We start from the raw sequence: 17466 nt of genomic DNA, 5'->3' as shown, positions 1-17466 counted from the left end.
GTTTCTGTGGGTTTTTAGTAAGTTAGTTAGTTTGTTTGTTTGAGATGAAAGTCTCATTCTGTCACCCAGGCTAGAGTACAGTGACAAGATCTCAGCTCACTGCAACCTCCTGGGCTCAAGGGATTCTCCTGCCTCAGCCTCCTGAGGAGCTGGGATTATAGGTGTGTGCCACCACACCCAGCTAATTTTTGTATTTTTAGTAGAGATAGAGTTTTGCTGTTGGCCAGGTTGGTCTTGAACTCCTGACCTCAGGTGATCTGCCTGCCTCAGCCACCCAAAGTCCTGGGATTACAGGTGTGGGCCACGTAACCTTGCTGTGTTATGGTTATATTTAAAAATTCTATTGTGCCAGCTCCAGTGGTTCATGCCTGTAAACCTAGAACATTGGGAGGCCAACACAGGTGTGTTGCTTGTGCTCAGCAGTTTGAAACCAACCTGGGCAAAATGATAAAACCCTGTCTCTACCAAAAATACAAAAACTTAACCAGGCATGGTGGCACACATCTCTGGTCCTAGCTGCTTGAAAGGCTGAGATGGGAAAATCACTTGAACTTGGGAGGCAGAGGTTGCAGTGAACCATGATCATGGCCAGGGCACTCCAGCCTGGGCAACAGAGTAAGACTCCCCCTCAAATATTAAATAAGAAAATATAAAAAATTATTTTAAAATAATAACACCCTTCCTGCTCTATATTTTACTCTGAATGTACAATTCAACACTGAACATTTTGATGTTAGTTGTCCTGCTTTTCCTTGGTTTCTGTGTATTTTTTACTTTCCCTCTTAGAATCCCTGTCAATGTTTTCTTCCACAGTTTTTACAGTGTTAGGTCTTATGTTTAAATCCATCCTGGATTTAGGCATGGGCAAGGACTTCATGACTGAAACACTAAAAGGAATGACAACAAAAGCCAAAATACACAAATGGGATCTAATTAAACTTTTGCTGTGCAGAGCACAGCAAAAGAAATAATCCTTAGAGTGAACCGGCCACCAACAGAATGGGAAAAAATTTTTGCAATCTACCCATATGACAAAGACCCAATATCCAGAATCTACAGAGAACTTAAACAAATTTACGAGAAAAAATAACCCCATCAAAAAGTGGGTGAAGGACATGAACAGACACTTCTCAAAAGAAGACATTTATGTAACCAACAAACATATAAAAAAAATACTCATCATCTCTGGTCATTAGAGAAATGCAAATCAAAATCACATTGAGATACCACCTCATGCCAGTTAGAATGGCCATCATTAAAAAATCTGGAGACAACAGATGCTAGAATGTGGAGAAATAGGAACACTTTTACACTGTTGGTGGGAGTGTAAATTAGTTCAACTATTGTGGAAGACAGTGTGGCAATTCCTCAAGGATCTAGAACTAGAAATATTTGACCCAGCAATCCCATTACTGGGTATATAGCCAAAAGATTATAATTCAATCTATTATAAAGGCACACGCACACGTATGTTCGTTGCAGCACTGTTTACAATAGTGAAGACTTGGAACCAACCCAAATGCCCATCAGTGATAGACTGGATAAAGAAAATGTGGCACATAGACACCATGGAATACTATGCAGCCATAAAAAAGGATAAGTTCATGTCCTTTGCAGGGACATGGATGAAGCTGGAAACCATCATTCTCAGCAAACTGATACAGAAACAGAAAACCAAACACTGCATGTTCTCACTCATAAGTGGGTGTTGAACAATGAGAACACATGGACACAGGGACACAGGGAGGGGAACATCACACAGTGAGGCCTATTGTGGGGCTGGGGGGTACTAGGGGGAGGGATAGCAGGTGGTGGGGGAATTGGGGAGGGATAACATTAGGAGAAATACCTAATGTAGGTGACAGGGGATGAATGCAGCAAACCACCATGGCATATGTATACCTATGTAACAATCCTGCAAGGTCTGCACATGTACCCTGGAATTTAAAGTATAATTAAAAAAGAATCCCTTTCAATGTAATAGTTACATTGGTGCATGTTTCTTGCATTTCTAACTTTGATAACAGTTTTATTTTTAATTTATTTGAATTAGTACCAGAAAATTAAATCTCTAGTCATTGACATTGTTGATTTTGGTAACATTTATATTATATATTTTTAATTTATTTGAATTAGTATCAAAAAGCCTCGGCTTTAAATCTCTTTTCATTTATGTTGTTAAATTTTCTTTATAGCTAAGTATGTGATATGATATAGGACATTTTTAAGTGTTTCATGGATATGCAAAAAAAAAAAGTCTGATTTCTGTCTGAGGGATGCAAGTTTTTTTTTTTTTTTTTGAGACACAGTCTCACTCTGGCACACAGGCTGGAGTGCAATGGCATGGTCCTCAGCTCATTGCAACCTCTGCCTTCCAGGTTGAAGCAATTCTCCTGCCTCAGCCTCCTGAGTAATTGGGATTACAGGCACCCTCCAGTATGCCTGGCTAATTTCTGTATTTTTAGTAGAGACAGGTTTTCGCCATGTTGCTCAGGCTGGTCTCGAACTCCTGACCTCTGGTGATCTCCCCACCTCAGCCTCCCAAAGTGCAGGGATTACAGGCACTAGCCACTGTGCCTGGCCTTTCTTCTTTCTTAATGAAAAATGTGTTTAAGTAATTTCTCATTTCATATGATAGGCACTGTGATCTTTTGGTAGATAATAATGTCAGGTTAAGAAAGCATCTTTCTATTTCTAACATGTAAAACTTTCTTATTAGTGGTGAAAGTGGACATTTAAAAATATGTTTTATGTGTCTGTTAAGACTATGATATTTTATTGTTAAAACAACCACACACCCTTGATTAAATCAATTTTATCTATCGTGTGTTTTTCTTCTTATACATGTGTAGATTAAATTTACTAACAGTTTATTCAGGATTTTAACATCTAGGTTCTTGAGAGAGGTTGGGTTATAATTTGCTTTTCTCATAATATCCTGATCTGGTCGGTTCTAGACAGAGGGGCAACCACAGGCAAGAGAAGGAGAGCGATGGGGCCCTTGCCGACCCTGGAGCCGTACCTCTGCACCTGCTTCAAGCCTGCCCATGTCACCATCACCAAGGCAGATGCCATCCTCCTGAGGGCAGATGCACAACAGTGCCAACACGGGACTCACTGCAAGCCAGGTGGCATCTTCCTCCGGGGGCTGCAGGTATGGTGGGGAGTGGGGGCAGGGATCAACACTCTAGCAAGGGTCTCAAGGATCCCAACTGTCCCACTTCAGGAGGCCGCCCTCTTGTCACACCTGGGGCTGGTGGCAATGACTCAGACTGTACCAGCCACAACTGGAAGGTGTGGGACGCCAGGGGAACTGGTGACCCGGGAAGTGGGAGGACTTCAGGAGGCCCTGAACCCTGCCTGACTGTGTAATTCTTCTGTGTCTTTGGTTGGAGTGGAAGTATTGATCTACTTATTTTATAAGTCATACTCCCCTGCTTCTTTATATCTAGTGTTCTTTTATTGGATGCCAGACATAACTTTTACTTTGTATACTGAATATTTTTAAGTCCTTATAAATATTATTTAGAATTTTTGGATGTAGATAATTTATTTGGAAACAATTTGATTATACAGGTCTTGCCTTTTATGATTTGCTGGTGGGGCCAGAGCCATGTTTAATCTGGGGCTAGTTGTTCCCTGCTACTGAGTTAAAACCCATCTTAGTTCTCCACTCAAAGCCTTATGACTTATGAAGTTTTTCCAGTGTAGCTTTACAGTGAAATATTTCTAGTGGGAATAGGCATATTTTTTACACCTAGGTAGGTTCCAGTGACTGTTTTCCCCAGTCCTTTAGGAAGGTCTTTACTGTAGTCTTGGGTAGTTGTTTTACATGTGCTAATCTATTTCTTGCTAAAAGTTTTGCTCTTGTTACCCAGGCTGGAGTGCAATGGCGCGATCTCGGCTCACCGCATCCTCTGCCTCCTGGGTTCAGGCAATTCTCCTGCCTCAGTCTCCTGAGTAGCTGGGATTACACACATGCACCACCATGCCCAGCTAATTTTTTTTATTTTTAGTAGAGACAGGGTTTCCCCATGTTGACCAGGATGGTCTCGATCTCTTGACCTCATGATCCACCCGCCTCTGCCTCCCAAAGTGCTGGGATTACAGGCATGAGCCACCACGCCCACCTCTGTTTTTTTTTTTTTTTTTTTTCTATATGCATTTATCTTCTTTCTAATACATTCAACAGTAGCCAAGATATTCACAAAGGGTAATCACATTTAATGTACTATATTATGTTTATGTCTGGTAGACCTGAATGATATTTGGGTAAGCCCTCAGGAATCTTCCAATTGAAGATGATTGAGAAATTACTTTAGCTCACCAGGGCAGCCATGGATATGATACTCTATCTGATCAGAAACTGGATTAGTCCTCTGACGATGTGTAGAAAGGCAAATTGCTTGTGTATTAAATGTATTCTTTGTGTTTGATCACAAGGGAAATTTACCCTTTGTTATTCTCTTATTTTTGTAACATTACAAGTCAAGACAGGACTGATAATCCATTTTTAATATATTGTGACATTTTAAATAAATTGTTTTACATTTCTAATGACAAGTTAATATTAACCAATACATTTTCTTTAATATTGCAGAAACAACACGTTCTTAAAAAAAAAGGGGCTGATTTACAAAAAATACAAGCTACCGGTGTCAAAAGAAACAAAACGGGGAAAAAGACGTTGAAGCATGAAGGTAAAGATGGAACACATGGTGAATGTGAGAACATTAAAAGATGATGTAGCTAAGTAGGAAATGCTTATCTACCTAAATATCCTTTTATAATCCTCTGTGTATTTACACTTGTTACTCCTTTTGTGCCAGACACTGTTCTAGGCATTTCTGTATTACAGTTCAAGTTGAAAAGTAGGCACATATGTAACAATTATAACAAATTATAACAATCTCATCAGTTGGCTCAGGGGACAGGCTTGCCTGTACTGTAGTTCCAACCAACCTCCCTATATTTAAAATAACTACTGAAATGATACAAACTTGTACCTAAGATAACTGCTCTTATATAGCAACATTGTGTTCTATTATACTGCCAACCAGTAAGAAAGGGTGAAGGTAGAGAATTAGGGAAAAAAAGAAGGAACAAATAAATGAAGAGAGAAAAAATGAAGTAAGTTTACAAGGAGAAATGGCTTTGCTATGCCCAGTCTCTACCAGTTTCCTTTATTTATAACATTATGAAATTACAATGGTTTTTTCTCTTCTGATATTAGCTACAATTTCATGGCCAGAATGCAGAACTGTAGACTTGTTTTAACTATCTTTGATTGTGTATGATCAGGAAAGAAGCTGATTATTTTCCATGCAGCTTCATCATAGTATCCCATGAAACCCATTTCGAGGTCAGAGCTTTCCTGTGTCACTGCAGTAGATTAGCAACTAGCCTTTGTTGACTTTTTTTTACCTGCCTCAGATCCATTTTGTACTGTTGCTTGTTATGCTTAAAACTCTGTTCTGATGGTTTCTTCCTCCACCGTTAAAACTATTACCTATTGAATGAAGCTCTGACTGTTTCAGCAAGCATTTATCAGCATCTAAAGTTCAGTACTTACCTAACTTTTAACTTTATTGAAAGATGAAATGTAAAGTAATGTGATTCATATCAGCCTTGGGTGTGAGCGGTTATGTATAGCTACTCTCCAGTCTCAGTGAAGGGTATATGTGTCATTGTAGTCTTCTTGCGAATTTCAGAAATACACAATAGTGACATCACACGTCATACATTTTTAGAGGTGCCCCTATTTCCCATGCACCATAATCAGGTCTTTCTGGTTTCCATTTCATCATAGCGTCATGAGTGTGAACTCAGAACAGTGTCACATCCTCTATACTCTTACGAGAAATTTGCCCCACACACTTTTGCAGCTGGTGATTCTCCAGGCAGAGTTCAAAGTGAATTTCCTGCTGCAGCTCCTTATCTTGTCTCTGTATTTTTTCATTCTCAGAAAATATCTCAAGGCATTTATTTTGTTTTTTTAAATCATCCTAAAGCAAAATGGAATATTTTGTGCAATTACGTGTACAATCACATGTATAGATTTGTGTAACCTCGATCACAATCACATATAGAACAGTCCAATATTCCAAAAATCTCCCTCACCCTGTTTATTTGCAGTCACACCCTCCTTCTCCCAACTAATAATCCCAAATTACCTCTGGGATTATTAGTTATGTTACCTCTGGGATTATTATCAAATAGTGCTGTGTTCTCATGGATATATTTTTCTGTTGGAGAATGTTATGTAAATAGAATTTTACATCATTTGACTTCATGAAAATGGCTTCTTTTACTCAGCATAATACCCCTGAAATTCATCCAAGTTATTGCATGTGTCAATAGTTTGTTCCTTTCCGTTGCATGGATCCCTCAGAGTTTGTTTATTCTTCCTTGAACTGAAAGAAATTTGAAATTTGGTGTTGTTTCCATGTTTTGGTGATTATGTATAGAACAACCAGAAGTACAGTTGTCATTTGAACATTAAGGGCTGAGAGTTGGAGCACTGACCTCCTGCACAGTAAAAAACTTACATTTAATTTTTGGCTGCCCAGAAACTTACTAACAGCTCATCTCTGACCTTACTGATAAGATAAACTGTGGAGTAACATATGTTGTGTGTGTTATATATATTATATACTATAATCTTACAATAAAGTAAACTAGAGAAAAAATATTGTTAAATTGAGAAAGTCATAAGGAAGAGAAAATGTATTTACTGTTTGTTAAGTAAAAGTGGATCATCATTAAGGTCTTCTCATTGTCTTCATGTTGTAACACCTCTGGCCAATGAAAGCTCCTTAATTATAGCTCTAGTGGTATTTCTGGCATGATTCTAGTGGTGTTTGATAGCTCTTCTTGCTACCTGGGAAAACAGGAGGATTCTAACTTATCTTGTATGAATCTAGGTGCTTTGGCAACTTTGAAAATATAAAGTGATCACAGATTGATGCATTTATCTGTATTTATGCAAATACTTCATTTTCTTTATTATTGTGGCTTTAAAATAAGTTTTAAAATTCAGTGGTTTGAGTTATCCAATGTTTGTTGTTATGCCAAGTTGACTTCATTATTCTAGAGCCTTTGCTTTCTATACAAATTTTAAAAACTTGTCAATTTCTACAAAATAGCTTGCTGCTATTTAGTTGGGATTCACTTTTCATTTATTTCTCTCTGTCTAGGACCTTCAGTACAATGTTGAACAGCATTGGTGATTGTGTACCTCTTAATATTGTTCCAAAACATAAGGAAATGTGATACATATTCATTAGAATACCATATTGTATTTATTATATTATTTTTAATTATATGATGATTACTATATTATTAATGTAATGGTCAGGATAATATTATATTACATATTATACATGATATTTATAATTTGTTTTATGATTCTTGCATATTTGTTCATGGGGGAATTGGAAAAATTTGTAATTTATTATAATATCTGTAATGATATTTTGTATCAAGTGATTCTGATGTAAATGTATGAGATAGAAAATGTTCACTCTTCTTTAATTTTTTGGAAGGGTTGTGTAGAATTAGCATAATTTCTTGCTTAAATATTTAGCACAATTCAGAGGAGAAGTCTCTTGAGTCTGGAGCTTTTTTGTGGAAAAGTTTAAACTTCCTCCTTAATTTCTTTGCTACAGGGCTCTTAAATTCTCATATGCAGTTTGAAGGGCAATAGTTTCTGTGGATTTGAAACTCGAGGGTATAGAAAACAGTATCTGTGATTATGAGTTCTTAGGAAATGCTTTTATCTTCTCCTCCTCCTTCTCCATCCATAGCCACAAGCGAAGGCATAATTTGTCTGCTTCCTCTCTGGTATGATTTTTTTTTTTTTCTTGTAGATGACTAATTGACAATGTAGCTCTTTGGAATCCTATACAGATGGTCCCTGACTTACAGTGGTTAGACTTATGATTTTTCAATGTTAGGATGTGTGAAAGCAATAAACATGCAATAGACACTGTATTTTAAGTACCCATACAACCATTCTGTTTTTCCCCTTTCAGTATAGCATTCAATAAATTACATAAGATATTCAACACTTTATTATAATGTAGGCTTTGTGTTAGCTGATTTTGTCCAACTGTAAGCTAATGTAAGTGTTCAGAACAAATTTAAAGTAGGCTAACCTAAGCTGTTATGTTCAGCAGATTAGGTGTATTCAATGCATTTCCAGCTTAACATATTTTTAACTTATGATGTTAACGTTTATTGTGATGTCAACCCCATTTTAAGTCAAGAAGCATCTGCATGTTTTTAGGAGCTGTTAGTTTTAATTCCCCATCTTTTGGGGGCCCAAAGTCTTGTTTTAAATGCTCTGACCAGACAATACATTTCCAGATGTGGCCAATGTCCCTAGAGCAGGTATCAGCTTCAGCATTTGTTTATCACTATAGATTTGTGTTCTCACAATTGTTTTACCTTCAGAAAGTTCTACTATCTCTTTGAAAGTTTAGCTATTTTTTAACAGTATGACTTTAATGCTCTATACTGAATTCTAGGCAAAATGAAAGACACTTGTTTAGCATATTGCTGGAAACCACAGAAGAGTTTTTTTGTATTTAAAATAGTTTTATCTTCACATTTAACTTTCAGATATGTACACTCTTAATCTCAGTCCATTTCTCTCTAAAATTGATGAGTTCATGTCCTTTGTAGGGACATGGATGAAACCAGAAACCATCATTCTCAGCAAACTGACACAAGAACAGAAAACCAAACACTGCATGTTCTCACACATAAGTGGGTGTTGAACAATGAGAACACATAGGCACAGGAAGAGGAACATCACAGACCAGGGTCTTGGGAGTGGGGGGCTAGGGGAGGAATAGCAGGGGGTTGGAGAATTGGGGAGGTATAGCATTAGGAGAAATACCTAATGTAGATGATGGGGCAATGGATGTAGCAAACCACCAACATGGCATGTGTATAGCTATGTAACAAACCTGCACAGTCTGCACATGTACCCCAGAACTTAAAGTATAATGAAAACATTTAAAAAATAAAATAAAATAAAATTGATCACACATCAATTATTTTATTTTATATAATAATCAGGTGTACACAAGAATTAACATAACTAATCCATAGCATGATGAGTTTTATAATATAAACATGTTTAGAGTGCTTTGAGAGCACTGGGAAAGGTATTTATTCAGGTAGTTTTCAAGGAAGACTTTCAAGAGTTGACATAAGCTGAATGAGAGCTAAAAGATGAGAAGTTTAAAGACAGCACAGGGCATTCTAGACAAAAGAAATTGCAAAACCGTAGGCCAGAGAGGCATGAGAAACATGATATATTTAGGGAACGGCGATATATTCTGTCTCTGGACCATAGCATATATATGAAAGACTAGTCAGAGAAGACACTGGAGAGGTAGAAAAGGACATCAGATCTTATAGTACAGGTTCTTGCTAAGAATTTTGGACTTCACTGTGGAGAGTCTCTGAAAGCTTATAAACAAGGTAGTAACAACAGAAAATAAATACCTACTAGAGGATTAACATTAGCAAGTTGCTGAGGACGGATACAAACTATATAATTTTCTTTTTCTAATAAATAGGACCTCAGGCTCAGGCTACAGACCCGGGAATAGTTTCTTCTCCTCTGAACACCAATATGTAAGTATCTAAGGAATTATGTGTAATCATAAATAAAAATTTTAATGATTACATAAGAGTGCTGCTCATAAGCAAATGATTACATGGAATCCTCAATTTTTGTAGTTCTACTTGGATTTAGTGAAATTTAGTCTTTTGCAGACTTTCAGCACTAGCTTAAGTTGTAGACAAACTGAATCTTTGTCCTTCCCTTTCTTTATCTCCATATCTCCTCTGTAGTTCTATAATCCACCTATTGTCAGGGTCTCCATGCCACTTTGAAGTGTATCTTCATCATAGCTTTCTTCAGGTAATTTCTCATAATCTGTATTTATTTCTTTGCCTTTCTTTTCTTTGAAATAGCTACCATTCCTTATGCTTTTTGAGACTATTGGCTTTCTAATACTGGTAATATAGTTTACTCTATAGTATTAATGACTTAATCAGTTATCCCCCACCCTAAAGGGTATTTTGCAGATTAATACAAAATAATAATCTCTAATAGTAGAATAGTAGAAGAGATATTTGTTAAGCCCAGGGACTTTTCACTCCTCAAACCTTAGTGACCACCTATTTTGTTGATGTTTATATCTGTTTTTCTCAACTCAAGAAAAGAGAGAGAGGAAAACATGAATCTAAGTAATAGCAATGAGTTATTTTACACCCATGCCACAATATTTTTAAAAAATCAGCAAGACAAATGAAGTCTAGGAAAGACTTTACAAACCCCAAATTCCCATGAAGATGATTGAGTAAAATAAGTTGTGAGTGATGGCAAATGATCTTGACATGTTCAGACCAGCCTTCTTGAAATAATAATTTTTACCTTAAGACAGATAAATCCCAGTTTGTTTGACTTATTGAGTATTCATATGATACATAACACAGTAAGAGATGCAGAAGGAAGGACACTGACTTGTCTAGTTCAAAGCAATAAAACTTGATGACCGTATGTAGACTACATGTAAAATAACATTGCTTATTTTATTTATTGGATGCATACATTTTTATTTACTGGAAATATAAATACATACCTCTTTACAGAAAAGGTTATAAGAGGCTCATAATATAGTTGTAAAAAGTGCATTTTTATCTTCTTCAACACAAGAATGTAGAACTACAAAAATCACTTGAATATTCCATAGCAAGCGTTTTGGATATTCTTTCCTTATAAATCTTAGCTTGGTGAAAAATAAAAAACTCTTTATCTTACCTGGAGCTTCTTACCTCTTCTCCAAAAGCATACACAGAGATCCAAATAAAGAGTAAAGACACATATGTCACACTCCTCTTGTTCAGGTTTAACTCCGAGTTTTATAGGAGTTTGCTGTGGAAGTCTCACATCTATTCCATCATTTCTTTCTCTTCTCTCACTTATTGCTTAGTTTTCTTGTTTCTGTTCAGTTGTTTAATGTTACAAAAGATTTATAAAATAGAGATGAAAATTCAGTACCAAAGGAATGAAAATAAAGAAAATATAACAGCGGTGGGAGTAAAGTTGCAATAATTCAGCATTGCACTTAGGTGATGAGTAAGCGTGTACTACGGGGAAGGTATAAGGAGTAACAGAGTGAAGAAAGCAATAAATCTATTATCCTGAAGACTGTGGTTAAAACTTGTAGTTTATTTATTGGCTAATAGTCTGATGGTTTTTAGTGCAAGTATAATGGTCAAATTAGCATACATAATGAGTAAGTTTGACAATGATATATAGGAAAGATTGAAAGAAAGAAACTCAGAATCAGTTATCAAAGTCCATTAGTGGCATGCACAAAGGCTTCATTTGCCATTAGAGAGAAGTAGGCACAATCCAAAAGACTTTAGATGGGGATTTATTTATCAAACGTTTATTGAGAACCTACTATGTTCAAACTATAATGCTAGATCTTAGGCAGGTACCAAGATAAAACCATGCTTCTATGATTTCAGGGTATTATCTTTGAAGGATATTATGAAGCTGAAGCGAGGGGATAAAAATAAGACAGATTAAAACACCAAAACCTATTGCTATTACCTAGGCTCACTGTTTTTCCTAAATAAGTGCTCTCTGGAACGCTGCAAGTCTTTGATTAATTCTCTAGAGTTCCAGAAACTATAATTCTGGTCATTTTTCTTTTGCCATTTACTCATTATTTTTTTTGGAGGAATGAATATCTGAGATACTTACTCTGCCATTTCTGCTGATGCCATGCTTTATCCGGTTAATAAAATTGTTTTCTAATAGTCATTAATAAAGCTTTTTCAGTTTTCAGATTAAATTTACATGTAGGCCTTTGTACTTTGGTTCTGTGTTGCATGCTTTTGGAGCAGAAAGTCTGTTGGGAACTGGTATCAATGAATACATAGAACTCCTTGAGTTATGTTTTATGCCAACGATATAACATGAAGAAAACAGAAAAATGAATCTGAATGCATTAGGTTGCAGAATATCTAAGAGAAAAACCTGTGGAAACTTGGGTTGACCTAAGAAACCAGATCCTAGAAAAACAAATGAGGGCAAATGATAGAGAACATATCACTGACATCAGCTTCCATGCTCCTAGTTGCATACTGCAAAAAGGTACTAGTCTAAGGATAGACTGTTGTCACAAAACCCATTTTATGAACTGGACCCAGTGAAGTTTTTTTTTTTCCTGCCAAAATATAGGACGTAGTTTTCAGTCTGCCTATTTCTTAAAATTGAATTATAAACCTTGGGGAAAATGTAAATTTAATCACGTGGAGTACAGGCCTAAAAGGAGTGTACTTAAGAAAGTAGAAAGAAAAAAGAAACAGTTCAAATCAGCAAAAGTATAAGAAAATAAATCAGACTTCAGTTTTAGAACTTGTTTTAATAAATATTTATTTTATTTTCTATTATGTTTATGATTGAGCTATACTTTTTTTTGGAATTCAGAATATTTTTATTTCATTAGTGTGTGATGGTAAATGTAATAACACATAATAGAATATTGTCATAAACAGAAAAGGAATGCATCTAAACTGGTATTAAATATAGCTAGATATCCATGATTTTAACCCATAGTTATTGAATAATCATTCACTATTTTCTTCCTGCCATGGAATATGGGGAGGGAATGGTAGAACTATAGCATTTCAAAGAGTAAATAAATGACAATCAGAAAGTTCTGGTCAGATGCCTTGCTGCTCTATCAGACCTTTTAACAGTCAGAAGAAACTCAACTGCCCCCTCCCTGCAAATCCTATATCCTTTTTCAGAGAAACCAAAGTGGGCATGGCTAAGGTGTGTTAAAAGAACAAAGATCAGAGAGGTACATTGTTTATGCTGTAGCTATAAGTCTGTTCCCATGAGTAATAAAGTACATTTCTAAAACTAGAGGCCAATCTAGGGAAAAAGTAAAATAGAAGGATTGGAAAAAATGGTATATTCTTCATTTTGAATTTCTATAGAAAAACTCTTAGATACAACAAAATGATTCAATGATCAGAAATTTTAGAAAAAAGTTTTATAAATTCTTGACTCTATAATAAACAAATGATCAACCTTTCTCTACAGGAAAAAGAACTCGCTGCAGAATTCCTTTCAAGAAAAAGTATGTATCATAAAATCCACTGACAAAACAACATATTAGTCTTACTTTCTGATACATCATAATAGAATATATTGTGTTAACTAGAAAGCTAGGAGTCATCCATTGATATTTGTTGGTCTTCTTCTTCGTTCTTTTTTCTTCTTTGAAGTTCCTTTTCAGTTAATTCTTATACTTTTCTGTGGTCCAAAGTTGTTATCAAAAATAATATTAGGCCTTCAAGATGAGGTCTCATGGGTATAGAATGGTAAAATATTAAGGGATCTAGCCATCACAGGAAGAGAATGAAATAGCACAAGCCTGTTCTATCATGGGAAGCTATATCGATATGCCCTTCCAGATCTTGTTGGTGAACTCAGTAGTAGATGAGTTGAGATGCTTGGATCTGTCTTTAGCAGTTTTGTGAAAAGGGACCTCATCACCTATCAGCTGAGACTTGGAACAGGCAAAGATAAGGTAGTATATTTTTATTAGACCTAATTTGGATCTAGACTGAACACACAGGAAAGAGAAAGCACTTGTGGAACAATACATATTCTGGCACACTATTTAACATGGCCACTTGCTCAATTCATAGAATATGCAGCAAATACGAAAGCTTTGACCCAAGGGAATATTTTTCAGTTTAATGTTGTAACAGAAAGAAAGTGAAAACTGGGATTTCATCTGTCATATTTCACTACAAAGAAAACTTTAGAAATAGATGCCTCTTTTATATATTAAGGTTGGAATCGCTTTGCCACAACTAGCCTAAGAGTAATAATGTAGGTTATTGTTTATCATCTCTTGTAATAAGAAAAATGACATATATTGAATGTCTTAGTTTATAATTTATATGTGTTGTAGTTGATTTAGAATAATTATCTTCTCTGTAAATATTTAGGTTTTATTCTTAAATATTTGATTTAGAGTGTATTTATTTAAGACAAGTATTTTATAACAGACTGTCATCTTAAAATATGTGTCATAACCACTAACCCATTGCTTATACAATAAGTTAAAAATATTGGGGGTATATTTGGGGATTACAGCTGAATAAAATGGCCTTTCCTCAGATGCTCCTCAAATGCTTTGAAATGGGCCGTGAGGGAGTGTGGCATATACATGTTAACTTTTCTTTGAATATTTCTCTGAAATATGAATCACTTCAGAGTAATTTAGACAATATTTTGGGTGTGAGCAGCCTAGTTACAGGAATCTTATTTACACAAAGATTTACATGTCAGCCTTCTAAGCTTTGCTGCCAATTACTTGTGTTTACAGCCTGTATGCTTTAAGAGTTTTAACAATTTGAAAACAGAGTACTACTTTATTATAAGTAAGAGTTTTGTAAGCACAGAATACATTTGCAGTTGGTAAGTAGAGGTTTATAGAACTCTACAGATGCATTTGTTTCTACCCATGGTCCAGTACAAATCTATGACAGCACCATTGGTCACTAAGGAAATGGTTATTCAAACCTGGTTCTTAGTTCCAGTTCAGTAATAGTCTAACTTTCTTAATCTGGCTCAGCCCTCCCTACTCTTTGATTCCCAAATCTAGCTTGGCTTTTATGTTCTATCTAAATTAATATGTTACCTTACTTTATTATCTGTTCTCAGCTTTCCTATCTAAGGCAATTTGTATTTACACTTGTTTGTTAGGTAAAAAGCTCATCAATCTATATAAAGCATGAGCTTTTATTTTTACCTATCAAATAATTCTTAATAATTAACTTTAGCCATTGCTATATATATATAGACTACAGGCTCACCCTTTCAGCAGGGACTGGAAGAGAGAATGATTTGTGCTCCTTCCCCATATCTCAGTTAGACAGATGCTTCTGAAAGCAACCAAATATTTTGGCTGCATCTGTTTTGAGAAATATTTTATTACAAATATTTAATGATCTTAAAAATCAGCTGGATCATAAAGATTATACATTTTCTTTCCAAAATATTTGCACGCTATGTGCCTATACAACAATTTGGTAATTTTTTTAAACAAAAAATCATTTATCCTGATAATAAATGCCAAGAGAAAAAGAAACTTCTGAGAGACTGTGAATAAAATAAATCTTAAACACTCACAAAAAAATACTTCAGTGTAGTGCAGAATAAACAAACTAGAAATTCATCTGAAATTCTAAATTTCTAATCTTTTTTTTTTTTTTTTTTTTTTTTTTTTACCATTTTCTTCCATAAACCATATTGGTATTCCACCTATACATTGCTTGATATAAAAATTCGATGTTACCTGCTGTCTTCAAAACATAGAGTAAGTTGTTACATGACTTTGTTTTCATCCCTGCTTACTTCATTTCTAGGCAACTTGTGAAGAACCAAATATTATAATTCAGGATATAGTGACCTGTGTTGTTCCTAAAGTGACTAATATATTGTACCCAGCCATCACAAAGTATGAAGAAAGATTGAGAAATAATACATACCCAGCATCTGATAACTCCATCCTCTCTTCAGATAGTACAGGTTTCTGTAGCACATGCAATGAAGACTTTACATATAGAACGTACATATCTTCAACATCTGAAACATTTCAGGCAGGACCCTGTGCATTTCCAGTTGACCTGTCAGGAAAGAGACCAACCACACCGATACAACTTTCTCCTGCACCTAAGGAAAGAACTGTTGTGGGGAAAACCTGTCATGCAAAAGGACAATCTATAATCTCTACACTTAAATATAATAAAACCAATGTGCTATGTTCATACCCTAAGCTCAGAAGTTGTAAATCAGATAGTGATCTTTTAGCATCATTTGAAACAAGCACAACAAAGTGTAAGGATGCTACTACTCAAACAGATAGCCTAGGGGGTTCATCGATTTGTGATAAAAAAGCAAAAGCCATCGATGAAATGAAGAATTTAAAAAATGTTTTTCTTAACTTTAAATGTCACTTGAAAGAGAAAACTAAAGTGAATTTAGAAAGCAGTTTTCACAAAATAATGTCTGATTTAACCCAGGCCATTCCCTCTCTCTCTTCTGTTACTGCCGAAGATTTTGTTGAACAATGTGAACGTGAAAAAGAAGACTTGCCCTCCAATGTTGATGTTTGCTCAGTTGCTTCTGAGACTGTGGAAAATATGCTTGAGAAGTTAGAGTCTGCAGTGGAGAAAAAATGTGTTGAGATGTTTTCACAAGAAGATGTACCAGTCAACATTAAACCAAGCTTAACAGCCAGTGATGAACATCTCCCGTCATCAAATAAAAAACCTTTGACGGATTCAATGCCTCATGCTTTAGACCCAATGTATGATATTGCAGAGGACATGGTGCACACCATTTTAGAAATGCCAATGTCTCTTACTTCTTCTAAGCAAAATGAATATCTTCATCCTGAAGATTCAACTAAGCTTTCCTGCCAGCAACATAAGACAGACCCAGTATGCATGTTCCTTCAGAGAGCTGGCAAAAATAAATCTAGTCTTGAATCTGACACAGCTAGTTTAATTGTCAATGAAGAAATACAAAATGTACTATCAAATATTTTTTCCCAATCCTCTTTGGTTGGTTATATAGGGGAAGCAATTAGTGCTATACTAGGTTATATGAAAACTGAACTAAATAATGAGAGAAGTATTGCATCTGAAGAAACAGTAGTACTCCTTCAGCTAGTTGATGATATCCTTGTTCAGCTCCGTCAAGAACCAGCAAAGGAAAATTTTCAAAAAAGTAGGCAACCTAGAATAAGTAGTCGTTCTGACACCAAAGAAAAGTGCAGACTCGCTGGCACTAGATTATCTAATAGTCCTAGGTCTGGGAGACCATTTCCACCTATAAATCTTCCAGGCATGGTTCTTTATTCTGAAGATGAGGAGACAGACAATATTGTAAAAAATGTGCCTGATTCAGCTTTCAAAGGTGAAAAAGTAAAATCACAAGAACAGATTCCTAATGATTCGTTTACAAAGGGAAACACTTGTTTTAAATACCAAAGAGATATCGAACCACCTACAAAGCCTGTTTCTAGAAGCCAAGTTGCATTTCCTGATTGGGAATTAAAGACTGAGCCAACATCTCTTAATCATAAAGATACTTTAAAGAAAAAACTTTGTTTGAATAAAGTTATTTCAACCTTCAGCCAAGACCAAAAGCATCAAATACAAAAGGCTTCAGAAAACATAGTCACAAGTGTTTTAAAAGAAATGCTCAAGGACATATCTTTTGTTCCTCCTGGTCACTTAGACAGCAAAACTGGTGATGAAGCTTCAGTTCTTTTTTCACAAAAGCCTCAAGGACTGTCACATCAAGAATGGATAGACCAGCTGTTTTCTGTTTCAGAAATCAAT

General features: G+C 35.5%; 1 long non-coding RNA gene across 3 annotated transcripts; it reads left to right on the top strand.

Moving 5' to 3' along the window:
* The first annotated feature begins 4679 nt into the window (after positions 1-4679).
* LOC135272042 (uncharacterized) lies at positions 4680-15821 on the top strand. 3 transcript variants are annotated; one of them, XR_010340149.1, is made up of 6 exons: positions 4680-4700; positions 7197-7842; positions 9591-9648; positions 9868-9937; positions 13145-13181; positions 15484-15821. It is a non-coding gene; the product is annotated as an uncharacterized LOC135272042 (long non-coding RNA). The 3 variants fall into 3 exon arrangements; XR_010340147.1 differs by lacking the exon at positions 4680-4700 and having other exon boundaries at positions 6414-7842; positions 15484-15812; XR_010340148.1 differs by lacking the exons at positions 4680-4700; positions 9868-9937 and having other exon boundaries at positions 6414-7842; positions 15484-15808.
* Positions 15822-17466: the final 1645 nt, after the last annotated feature.

Source organism: Aotus nancymaae, unplaced genomic scaffold (assembly GCF_030222135.1).
Source record: "Aotus nancymaae isolate 86718 unplaced genomic scaffold, 86718_ANA_hifiasm-v0.15.2.pri h1tg000102l, whole genome shotgun sequence".
In the NCBI taxonomy this organism is placed as follows: Eukaryota; Metazoa; Chordata; class Mammalia; order Primates; family Aotidae; genus Aotus; species Aotus nancymaae.
This window is presented reverse-complemented; position numbering and strand designations above follow the sequence as displayed.